Genomic DNA, 12860 nt, shown 5'->3' with positions numbered 1-12860 from the left:
CATGTGTGTGTGTGTGTGTGTGTGTGTGTGTGTGTGTGTGTGTGTGTGTGTATGATTCATGTATATTCTTTAACACTTAAACTGCACAGTACCTCAGTGACCTCTTTCCAAACGCCTCCCCTCAGACAGCAGTATTTTCATAAGCATTCCAAACAGCTAGTTCATAAAGCAGTTGATTGAACAGTGCTCAAAGTACCAGCCAAAGTAAAACAGAGGCTAAAGAGTTAAAGAAGTTTTAAAACAGGACATTGCAGAAAAAGATTGCACTCTCTTTGTAATTCTTTCTTCCTTTCTTTCCTTCTTTCTGTCTGTCTGTCTTCTTTCTCTCTTATTTTTTTATTCATACATGGTATTTTTCATTGGAAAAAAAAGATTTATTTCAATGTACATGTCCTTTCAACAAGTTCTAGGACAGGAATATTGAAGCAAGAACTAAAGCAGAAAACATGGGTTGCTTACTGGATTGCTCACTGGCTTTTAAAAATTATTATTACAGCCTAGCTCCACCTGCCCACCTGAGGTGCCAGCTACAATCAACTGAGCTCCCACCACCTCAACACGGACATACACACACATCAATCACCAATCAAAGCAGTCTCTCATAGGTATGTCCACAGACCAATCTGGTCAGGGAAGTCTCAGTTGAGACTCCCTCCTCACAAGTGACTCTAGGTTGTAATAAGTTGACAAAAAAATTTTAATCAGCACAGGAAGGCCCCACTTAACTAGACGAAGGCAGTGCAGTGGCCATGACAACAGCAGCACCCAAGCATGGCAAAGTGTTGTCTAGCAAACTCTGAAATGACTAGTCCTGGCCCCAGAACTATGTTCAGGAATGACTTTTAAAGCTATCAAAACATAAAGTAAAATGGGAATCACAGAAATTAAAGCCATTTTTCTGCTCAACTCTTTAATTTCACTTGTTTTGTTTTTGTTCTTCTTTTTTCCAAATGATATTTTTTTACTATTGAAAATTTATAAAATATATTCTGATCATGGTTTCTCCTCCCAGCACTTCCCCACCCACCCAGTTCGCACCTTCTTTCTCTCTTTAGAAAACAAACATGCAAATAAAAAAGCAGACAAACAAACAAACAAAAAAAACATAAAATATTTAAACATATATACACAGAGGTAACACACACACAAACACACACACACACCAAAATTCATTAAAAAAGAAACCTACAGAATCAGAAACCATACAAAATGCCCCAAGAAAGCAATATAAGAAAAATAATCTAAAAAAACACCATTGAGATTACCTTGATTGGCCATTTATTGCTGGGACTTGCCCTTCAGTGTGGCTTATATACCCAGTGAGACTTCACTGGGGCGAAAACTGTTTTTTTTTTTTAACAAGCAGTGTCAGTTGAAGATACTTCCTGGTTAGGGATAGGCGCTCATGTCTATTTCCCCCTTTCAGCTCTGGGACCCTTATGGCTTGAGCCTGTGAAAACCTTCTGTGCATGCTGCCACAGTCCCCAAGTTCATATGTGCATTAGTCCTATTTTGTCTGGACTACACGGTTTCCTTGTCATCCATCCCTTCTGGCTCTTACTCTCTTTCTGCCTCCCATTCTGCATATGTTCCTGGGACCTGGGTCAGTGGGCAGAACTTAATGAAGACATCTCTTTTAGCACTGAGTGTTCCAGTGTCTCTCACTCTCTGCTCATTGTCCAGTTGTGGGTCTCTCTATTAGTTCCTGTCTATTGCAAGAGGAAGCTTTTCTGAGTGAAGCACTGATCCATGGACATACCAGAATGTTATAAGGAATCATTTTATACTTGTCTTATTTTGGCAGCACGGTAGTATTTCACTTCCTGCTGCGCCCACGGCCTATCTAGTTGCAAGTTCGTAGCCATTAGAACAGTGTCAGGCATGGAGTCCATCTCATGGGATGAGCCTTACATCCAATCAGAAAGCATTTGGTTACTCCTATGATGCTTGTGCCACTATTGCAACAGCTTATCGTGCAGGCACATCGTCACTATAGATCACCAGGTTTGCAGCTGTGTTTGCGATTACCTTTCTCTTTGGATAGCATACAGAGTACAATCCAGTACCACGGATATCCATCAGGAGGGGTGAAGGCTCTAGTTAGACACCAGTTCAACTTTCCCATGTTCAATGAGATATGAAAGTTTTGTCTTCAGCAATAGAAACTTACTGTCAGTTTGTGGAAAGCAACCAATAGCCTGAGTTGTTTGAGGGTTTCCATAGGGATCCTTTGGCCAACAACTCAATTAGATGTAACCCATTCATGGCACTGGAAGTTTTACTAGTTGGGAAAAAGATGTCTAGTTGGAATGTTGTCTCCCCTGCTATTTGGTGAATTGGGATAGTCTCCCCTGCTATTTCTGCTTAGATTTCGTTCATATGTGTATATGTTTAAAGAAGCTTCTAAAGCAGTAGGGTTCAATGTGACCCCTTGAATGACCCTCAGTGCTAGTTGTTCCTCATGTCCTTTCTCTGTCTCCCCCTCCCCTTCTGTTCCAGCCTGTCCCTGTATCTCCACAGCTATCTGTTCTATTTCTCCTTCCTTGAGAGAGCCTCCCCCTCCCTTAGTCTTTTACTTTATATCTGTTTATAATCTAGTTATGTAGGTTGTAGCATGCCTGTTGAAGGCTTAAAAGCTAACACCCACATGTAAAAGAAAACATACCGTCTGGAATATTTCACTCAGGATGATTTTTTTTCTAGCTCTATCAATGTATATATGTGCTTTATGATTTTTATTTTTTTAGCAACTGAAGAATATCTCATTGTATAAATGTTACACATTTTCATTGTTTATTTGTCTATTGGCGGACATTAGAATTGTTTCCAATTTCTGGATACTAGAGTATAAATAAACATGAGTAAGCAAGTGTCTCTATAGTAAGGTAGAGTCCTTTAGTATTTGCCATGGGTGAAACAGCTGGACCTTGAGGTAGATCAGCTTCCTCAGGAACCATCACACTTCTTTCCATAGTCACTGTACAAGTTTGCACTTCCACCAACAATAGACAAGTGTTCTCCTTACTCCACATCTTCACCAACATGAGTTGCCACTTGTTTTATTGATCTTGACCATTCTGACTGGTGTAAGATGAGCTCTCAAAGTAACTCTGATTTGAATTTCCCTGATGGCTAAGGATATTGAACATTTCTTTAAGCTAGTGTCTGAATGACCGAGAGTGGGTTTTTGTAAGGTCCCAATTCTGTGTTTAGAATAAAGAAGGGGCAAGAAGGAAGAAAACTCTATCCTCTTACCAGCAGGCCTGGGTCAGCTGAATATTAACAATTTATATATGATACACACTGAGAAGTCAAACAAAGTCTTCTATTCCCTTGTGGCTAAATTGTTCTCTAAAATAAGATATAAAGAATTTTGATGAGAAAGGAGAAGGAGAAGGATTCAGTAAGTATTCTGGAACAGTCAGAAGGAAAAATGTGTCCCCAGCAGTTCCTTGCCAGAAAAACATTTGTAATTTTTTTTTTTTGCCCCTTAGCATTATATTTAAGTAAATCCTTTAATGTCTCAAAGAAATTCTTCTTGATTTTTATACCATATCTCAACAGCGCTGTTAGTTTAAAAAAATAGAAAAGAAGGAAGGAAGGACTGATAAGAGAACTCCTTGTCAAGGAGTAGATGAGATGGCTTCACTGCTAAAGGAGCTTGCAGTCAAGCCTGACGACCTGAGTTTGATTCCCCGACACCCATGTGATGGAAGGAGAGAAGTGTCTCCTGTTAAGTTGCCCTCTGACAGCCACACGTATGCATACTATGGCATGCACATACAGAGAGATACATACAACCCATTTTAAAAACTAAAGGGAAAAAATGTATCTGCCCTATCATGTGAGCTTATTATAAAGATCACAGGGCTGGAGAGATGGCTGCATGGTTAAGAGCACTCAGTTTTGCAGAGGGCCCGGGGTCAGTAACAGTATCCCCAGCACAGTGGCTCACCATCACTCCTTCACTCCAGTTTCAGAAAATCTGATCTCCTCTTCCAATCCCCATGGACACCAGATATGCACATGGTACACTACATAAAGGCAAAACATTCATGTACGTAAAATAAAAATAGATCTAAATTCTTAAAAGACAGTGAGGATTAAAGTACTTTGAAAGCTGCATATCACTAGTCAAAATATTATTGCCGTCACACCGCCATACTGTTTGTTTTCACAACAACCTTGCGGTGTGACTCTAAGGAGGAAGTTGAGGAATGCAGCAGTGTTGAGCACCCTGCTAGTGCTCCCACAAGTTGAAATGAATTCACACGCATGGCCTGCTATCAGAATAGCAGTTCACACACACAATGCAATTGAGCACAAAGATTTTTGGAATTTTATATGAACAGTTGCCTCATGCCCCTGCCCTATGTGGTTCAAACTTGAAGAGAAAGAAGAGGCAGAGAGAAGAGATCATCTTACAGACAATGGTAAGGTTCAGCTCCCATCACAGACCTGTCTCTCCAGTAAAACAAAACAAGCCATGACAAGGAGAAAAGAGTGCATTGCAGCGTGTTCACACACAAGAAAGAAGACGGGTGTGCTCAGCATCACCAATATGAGAGCCCAGATAGGAATTAGCATACAATATAAATGAAAGGACACGTTAGAACAATTCCACTTACTAAGCCTACCTGGAGGCAGCCTCTGATTTAGAATCCCAGTTACAATTTTTAATTTCTAAAAACAGGCTTTTTTCATCCACAAATATGTATTTACAAGGTGCTCTTTACAATAATCCTCAGATAATAGAAAGCCTTGAAAATCGATGAATTTTAATATCTATAATTAAGCCGGGGCCGTGGTGGCACACACCTTTAATCCAGCAAACAGGAGGCAGAGGCAGGTGGATTGCTGTGAGTTTGAGGCCAGCCTGGTCTACAAAGTGACTCTAGGACAGCCAAGGCTACACAGAGAAACCTTGTCTTGAAAAACCCAAAATTAAGATATATATTATATATTTATATTTATATTTTTATATATTTAAATAGATTATGGTACACTTTGTCAATGAAAACTTTTTAATGCTGGAGTAAATTTACATCAATAGGTATTTGAAGGCCCTGCCATGCCTTATATGAAAAAAGAGTAAGTTGTTGAAAAGAATAATTCTTCCATAATTGATAAAGGGTAGATAGATAGACAGAGAGAGAGAGAGAAGGAGAGAGACAGACAGACAGACAGACAGATAGATAGATAGATTATAAAACACATATCCAATAAATATTGCTTTGTAAATTTTTTTAAATTTTGAGACAAGGTTTCTCTGTGTAGCTTTTAGCCCTGCCTGTGGACCTTGAACTTTCGTTTATTTGCTATGCTTTATTATTCTTTTCATTTTTATTACAATAAGTACATTTTGTCTCAGAATATAAATGTTAATAAATCTGAAAATGGTGGCACACACATTTAATCCCAGCACTCTGGAGGCAGAAGCAAGTGGATTACTGAGTTTGAGGCCACTCCTGGTCTACAAAGCAAATCCAGGACAGCCAAGGCTACACAGAGAAACCCTATCTCCAAAAAGGAAAAGGAAAAAAAAAGTTTGTAAATCCTATTTTTAACCTGTCCATGTATTTAGTGCAATTTCAATGAAAATCAAAGAAATGCTTAAGTAATTATAGGACCAATAAAACAAACAGTATGGAACATTTTGAAATAACAATAATGGTGAACGCTGGGGATGTGTCAGGAACAATCCGTCCTTGCAGGTAACACAGCAGAGATCAGCAGATGTGATGCCAATGCAACAGTGAGCACAGATAAAGCAGAGTTCATAAAACCAAAATAAAGTCTTTTTCAGGGTGTTTAAGTGTATGATTAATCAGGGTCACATAAATCTCAGGATATTAATACCTGTTAATAAATAGAAGGTGACAAATATCGTACAACAAAGAGAAGTGGATTTTAATATAAACTTCAATCTAGCCATGATAACTCATGTCTGAAATTTAATTGTTTTTCCTAATTCAAATTATTTTTGTGATTTTAAAAAGTAAAATATAAGTCTATCATTTCTCCCTCTCTCTCTCTTCCCCTCTGCTCCTTCCATATTGCCCCTTAATTCCTCTCAAATTCAAGATCTCTTCTTCTTTACTATGGTTAAAAAATAAATTAACGCATAAATCTGTAAACACAAGCAGCTGAGTTTATTGTTGTTGCTCGTATGTATACGATTCCAGGGAGACTACTTGGTAGAGAGTAACCAATTTGGAAGCATCTCCCTGAGGAAGACTATTTCTCTTTTGCTCACCAGTCCTTAGTCCTCAGCAATTCTTTGCCCAAAGCGGGGTTTTGTGAGATTTCCCCTTCCTGTGTTACCGTGTCCCTTGTCATTGCTCAAGTCTTATTTAGGTGGCTATATTAACGAGGCATCATGGGTTAAGTTTCCCTGTCATTTCGAAGAGACACGTCTCGCAACAGGTTGCCCAGTCCTCTGGGTCTTACCATCTCCCCACACTTTCCTCTGCGGTTCTTGGCCTCGGGTGCGGCCACTGTGTCATAGATGTACGCGGTGGGGCCCAGTCCTGCTTTCTGTCGTCATCTGCTGCAATGAGAAACTTTGGCGACAGCGACATATCTCTGGGAGCTAAGGATAAGTATTTAGAACACAGTTAAGGAATCTAGTTTAGTGCAGTGTCACACTTGTGACTTCCATTTTCAGGGAACAGAGCAAGGGCGATCCTGTGGACAAGGCCAACCTGGGCTACGTAGCAAAAACCTTAAAGGGGAGGGGCAAAGGCTTAGAAGAAAGAAGACAAAGGAAGAAATAGATTTAAAACTCACATACCAAATGAACACTGTCAAATGCTTGACATAGGAATGTTGGAGGAAATGAAAACAAAACTTTAAAGTAAAGCGCCTGTCTTACAGGCATGCAGACCCAAGTTTCAGCCTGGAACCTGTCTGGAAAAGCAGCCAGGTTTGGTGGCAAGCACTTGTAAGTCCAGTGCTGCTCAAGCAGACAGGGTAGTGAGACCCAGCAAGCTCACTGGCCAGGCAGCCTAGCCTGCCCTAAGGGGTGATTTCCAGGCCAGTAAGAGACCATGTCTCCAAGAAGAAAGAAAGAAAGAAAGAAAGAAAGAAAGAAAGAAAGAAAGAAAGAAAGAAAGAAAGAAAGAGAAAGAAAGAGAGAAAGAGAGAAAGAAAGAGAAAGGAAGGAAGGAAGGAAGGAAGGAAGGAAGGAAAGGGACAACAGTGCCAATGCAAGGACACTCGAAGTTGCTCTCTGACCCCCACATGCATATATCCATACATGAACACACATACCTGACACCCATTTCATACATATATGAATATGCACCCACACACACACACTAAATCACAGAAATCAAAGTATGAAGGATGTTCAAACATCTTTTTTCCTCTGTACAATAAATAAAATTAGTTTCGACTGAGTAAAACTTCTGCCCCACCCCTTAGATTGTTTTGTGGGTGCTTGAAATTAAGTTCAAGAAATAGTTATTGAAAAATATAACTATCTAAACATCAAATTAAACAAAATAGCAGGACTCAAGCCTAACCAGAGCATCCTATAAGTAATTAGAACAGGTAGGTTTTAAAACAACTTAGCTATTCACACTAGAGATACAGTAAAATATAAAATTATAAATATAATAGTGACATGTGACATTCTGTTATATTTAATTGTATGTCAATATATTAATTTAATCATGCCTTAGATATTAATATAGTGCCACATGTTATATTACTATAATATATTAGTTATATATAATTAATGTACAATATAGTAGCATCCCTTCTATATACTTGGCAGTGGAGAGCTGAGGCAGAGGGATATGAGTTTACACCGGGACCGCACAGAGAGGCCCTATTTTAAAACAAAAACAAGGAAAGGTTATGCTGTAAAAGCCCACTTCAGTTTCTAGAGCTGAGAAAAGTCATGAAAAAACAAGTCAGAACACACATGTGCTCAAGAGGAAAGCGGTCCCCAGAATGCTTGCAAGCTTGTCCCGTGGTGGGCAGGGTGGTGACCTGAAATTTATGATTTGACTCTGTGTACTTTACACTTGGGCAAAACAAAGAAATCCCACCTTTCCCTCTGACATGAGAGAAGTCTATGCTTAGAAATTTTCGCTAAGAAAAGAAGAGGAGAGAGGAGATTGTGCGCACAAGCTTCAGAGTACAGACCGACTGTAAATTACTTGAGGGCAGAAAAGCTTCATTCATCCACTAAGGTGCCCAGGAAGTTCCTTAAGCGCCAGTTTGTAAAACAATTCGAGGCTATTGCTGCCACCTAGTGGGCAATTGTATTTTTACTTTTTGGTATAACAAACTGAGACACCACCCCTCACAAACACACCCAGAAATACTTTTAAATTAATTTCATGATAAGTGCTAATATTTATGCTCCCGTATAACTGGATAATAAATAAAAGCATAGACATAAAATATTCTTATTCATTTACTTTTATAAATAATTAGAAGTGATAATATGTAAGTATATGTTTAGAGGCAAAAAGTTTAAGAGTTTGTTTTTTGGTTTTTTTGTTTTGTTTTTAAAGATTACAGTTTTAATGCTAACCAAGATAAAAATTTCTTGTCTTTTACTTTGTGTCCTTAGGGCAAAATAATTGCATGAATTGTCTTTTCTTCCAAATGTAAATATACTGTGCATGCACAAAATCTTCATTAAGTATTTTATACCATTTGTTAATTCATTACAAATTTTTTAATATTCACCCATTGTACAAACAACAATAAAATTCAACTCAGAATGTTGGGGAATTTCCACAACAGTTTCTGATGTAAACATGTGCATCATCTAAACGTGGAGTCCTATGGTGGCTGTGGTCATGGCCTCTTGTCTTCTAGAAACTTGAAGAATATCCTAGGAAAAGTCAACTCCAGCCTTTGCCTAGGAAGGCATTACTGAGAAATAGGCTTATTTGACACCAGGCCGAAACATGCTTTACAGGTGAGTGGAGGGAACTGAGCACAGGAAGTGTTTACCACCTCCCTGATACAAATCCCACTCTTCCGGAATTACTTAGTGATAAAGGCAGAAGTAAAAGACACAACTAACTTGCAGGACGGAGCCATATGAAGCATACTGTTTTACCTGGATTCTTAATAAGCAAATAAATATGTCTTAGAATTTTTATTGGGCTGAAGGAAAGAAAAAACTTTATAAAACAAAGCACCACTAATTAATAAACAGTAACATTTAAGACAAAGACGACTGGATTGCTTACTTAATATTTGTGATTTTATGTTCTCTATTTCAGGCTTGCTTTTAGGTCTTTATTATTAAATTTGTCTTTGACAGTTTCAAACATGTATATAAGATGTTCTGATTACTCTCCTTCCACCTCCCCCCCCCAATATCTCCTCCCTACAAGTCCTTCTCCCATGTTCATAACATTTTGTTTATTCTGTGTTCCACAGAGTTTAACCAAGGCCATCTGAGTGACCATGGATCTGAAATTACCCCCTGAAGCTTGGTGAGCTCAAGTCCCAGCACAGTTAAAAATCTTAAGCACTGACCTGGGGAATGCATGAAGGGAAAAATAGGTTGGTTGACTGCTCTTGCAAATAGGAATTGTTTCGACTGTTTTCACATTTTATAGAATTATAGCTTTTGCCTGTTGTGAAATGCACAGCTATACAAACCTGTGGCCTACAGCAACAGTCTGCCTGCAGGATATATGGATGGAATAACGACACAGATGTTATGGGAGTAAGCAACCAGCGTTTGATTGGATTTAAGGCCTCTTCCTTGAGATGGAACCCACACATGACACCGCCACAGTAGCTAAAAACTATGGCAGCTAGATAGATCACAGGCCTGCCGTTATCCCGCCAAAGCAGCACAGCAATACAATGACACTAATGCCATATTTCTATACTCATAAATCAGTGCTTCCCTCAGTCCACACAGAGAAGTTTCCTCTTGTAGTGGATGGGAATCAACACAGAGACTGGCAACCGAGCGATGAATAAAAGAGTAGGAGACCTGGGAGCCCTTCATCCTAAATGGAATGTTTTCATCAAACCCTTCCCTTCAGGAATCAGGGAGCTATGCAGAAGAGGAGAGAGAAAGATTGTAAGAGCTCGAGGGGGTAGAAGATTCCAAATAAACAGTGTCCCCAAACAACTGGACTAGTGCACATAAGAACTCGCAGACACCGTGGCAGCACACAAAAGACTCGCATAGGTTCAAGCCAGATGAGGTCACAGCACTGAGAACGGAAGTAGGGGCGGAATCTGGTCCCTAACCAATAAGCTGTCTGCAATTGACACCTGCTGGCAAAGTGAAAATCACTTTCCTCCAGTGGGACCATCAACCACATTTCAGGTCTGGCCCCAGGCCCAGGAGTCATCGGACAACAACACAAAACAAACTTACTGGTGTTTTTATGGGCTTTTTTGTTTCACTTTGCTTTCTTTCATTTGTTGTTATTGTTGTTGTTGTTGTTGTTGTTGTTATTGTTATTATTATTATTATTATTATTATTTTGCCCTTTTTGGCTTATTAGGTTTTTTGCTTCATTGTTTTATTTTCATTTGTGTGTGTGTGTGTATGTGCGTGCGTGTGTGTGTGTGTGTGTGTTTCTTGGTTCCCCCTTGCTTATTTCTTTTCTTTGTTTTTGTATATAAATATACACTTAGGAAGTCATTGTAGAACCTCCAATACATTTCTGCTGTCCCCTTGAGATTTCTCTTCCTCCTCCCCCTTCTCCTCCTCCTTCTTTCTTAAAGCTCTAAATATCAGAATAACTTCAAAATGGTCCCTGATTAAAAAAATAAATAAGAGGTTCCCTCATTTTGTTGTTGCCTTTTCTGTTGCTGGCATTCTAAGTGTTGTCATGTTGTATGGTAGATATTTAGGCCTCACAAGAATTATGCAGTTGGAATGTTTACCACAGCCCTGGAGACCACTATGAGATAAGCCCGCAGAGAAAACATTATTTTGTACTTTTCCCACTGATAGATTAATAGAGGGTCAAAAAACAAGTTACTTAAGGTCCTCCTAACACTTCCCTTGGGAGAAGAGCACTTCCTGGTAAGGGAACATGATCCCAGTCAGATTGGCAGATTCCCCAGGGCAACCCTAAACATAGCTCAGTCTTTGTATCTCTTCACTTAAAGTAAGACAGACCACGCAGTTTTGAATAAGAAAGGGAGAGAGAGAGAATCACCCTCCCAACCAAATCTATTCCTGGACACAATGCTATGCTTTAGGAAGCAATCATGATAGAATGTAAGCTATATTAATAGAAAACAAGTCTTGAAGGCACAGTCCTGAAATGCTCTTTTCAAATAAGTGGCATGAATTTTCAGTTGAAAAATTATACAAAGACAGAATGGGTCAATGGAGGTTAGTATGTGAATATCTTCTGGGAAGGCTTTGATTGGCTATGAACTATCATATCAGAGCCCACAGTGGCACCCAATACAAACCACTCAATAAACATTTGTTTGACGAATAAATATGCTGTCTTGACTGAGAAGAAAGTATACAATCATTTTTCCTCTATTAAAATGATTCAACTTTTTTTTTTTTAAATTCTAATTATAGGGCAAAGGAAAACATTTTTTATGCAGCTGTAAGTAATTTTTGTAGAGTTCTGCCCCAAAGGCATAGCTTAATCTTGTCCAACATAGAGGATAGGATGCAGATTGTTCTTTCTTTCATGACTTGAGCCCTCATTTCCTTGCTCTGTCCGCTGTAGGTCTGTAACGCTAGGAAAGCTTGTGTGTATGTATGTAGCATCTGGTTCACGCCAGGAAAATCTGGTTCATTCTGGTCCACTGGAAAATGAACGTATTGAGCTAGCTCAATACTTCATGCAGAGCTATTAACAATGAACTCCTTCTCAGACGTAATTCATTTTAGCTTTATGGATGCTTCCCCGGATGGTGTGAAAAAAAAATTTTTTTTAAAGAAAAGCATTTGAATGATGGAAGAATTGTCAAATAACATCACAGAGAGACCATCAATCAGATACCTGTAGCAATGTACTTTCTCAAGTAGGGATTCATTCCATTTGGCTCCATAAATATTTATTTGTAGGCTAAGATGTGCTAGGCAACACAAACCAACACAGAAGATACAAAATAGCAAAGGGCACAGACTGCAAAGTTTTTCATCTTTTTCTAAAGCTAGCCTGGAGGAAGTCTATTCTAGTTTGCTTCTCTGTTGTGATTAACACCATGACTGGAAGCAGCTTGGAGAAGAAATGGTTTGTTAAGCCCACAGGTTCCAAGCTATCACCAAGGGAAGCCAAGGCAGGGATCTGAGGACAGAAACTGAAACAGACTACAGAGGAATGCTGCTACCAGCCTGCTTGCTCTCCACAGCTTGCCTCTTACTCCACTCAAGACCTACCTGTCCAGGGACAGAGGGCTAGACCCTCCCACAACAGTCACCAATCAATCCGTTTTATCTACAACAAAACTGAGGTTCCTTCTTCCCAAGTAACTCTAACCAGCACAAAGTCTCCTCTACTTTTGAAGACTTGAATTCACTCATTCTTATTCAAAACCTAGTTAACCTCTGTCCTCCACAACTGCTCCCACCCCCAATGGAGTTTTGCGCCAAGAAATGAAAAGTAGGCGCGGGGGGGGGGGGGGGAGCGGGGGGGGGAGCTGTAAGAACTGAGGTCTTTTTGCCTAGAAAGACGATAAATTGCAGAGTAAAAGAGTAGGGTAGGACTGGTTTTACAGAGCGTCTGCACAGGGCAATCTAGTTTGTTTAGAGTACCTGCCCTTGCTTGCTAACGATTTGACATTTACTGCGTTTGAAAGTCTGTAAAAAGGTTTAGATTATTCTCCAGTGGGACCAAAGAGGCAATCCTGATGAAAACCCTTTATCTACTCAATACCGAGCAATG

This window comes from Acomys russatus, chromosome 21 (genome assembly GCF_903995435.1).
Source record: "Acomys russatus chromosome 21, mAcoRus1.1, whole genome shotgun sequence".
Classification (NCBI taxonomy): Eukaryota; Metazoa; Chordata; class Mammalia; order Rodentia; family Muridae; genus Acomys; species Acomys russatus.
The sequence above is the reverse complement of the archived record's forward strand: the minus strand, read 5'-3'. Positions refer to the sequence as shown.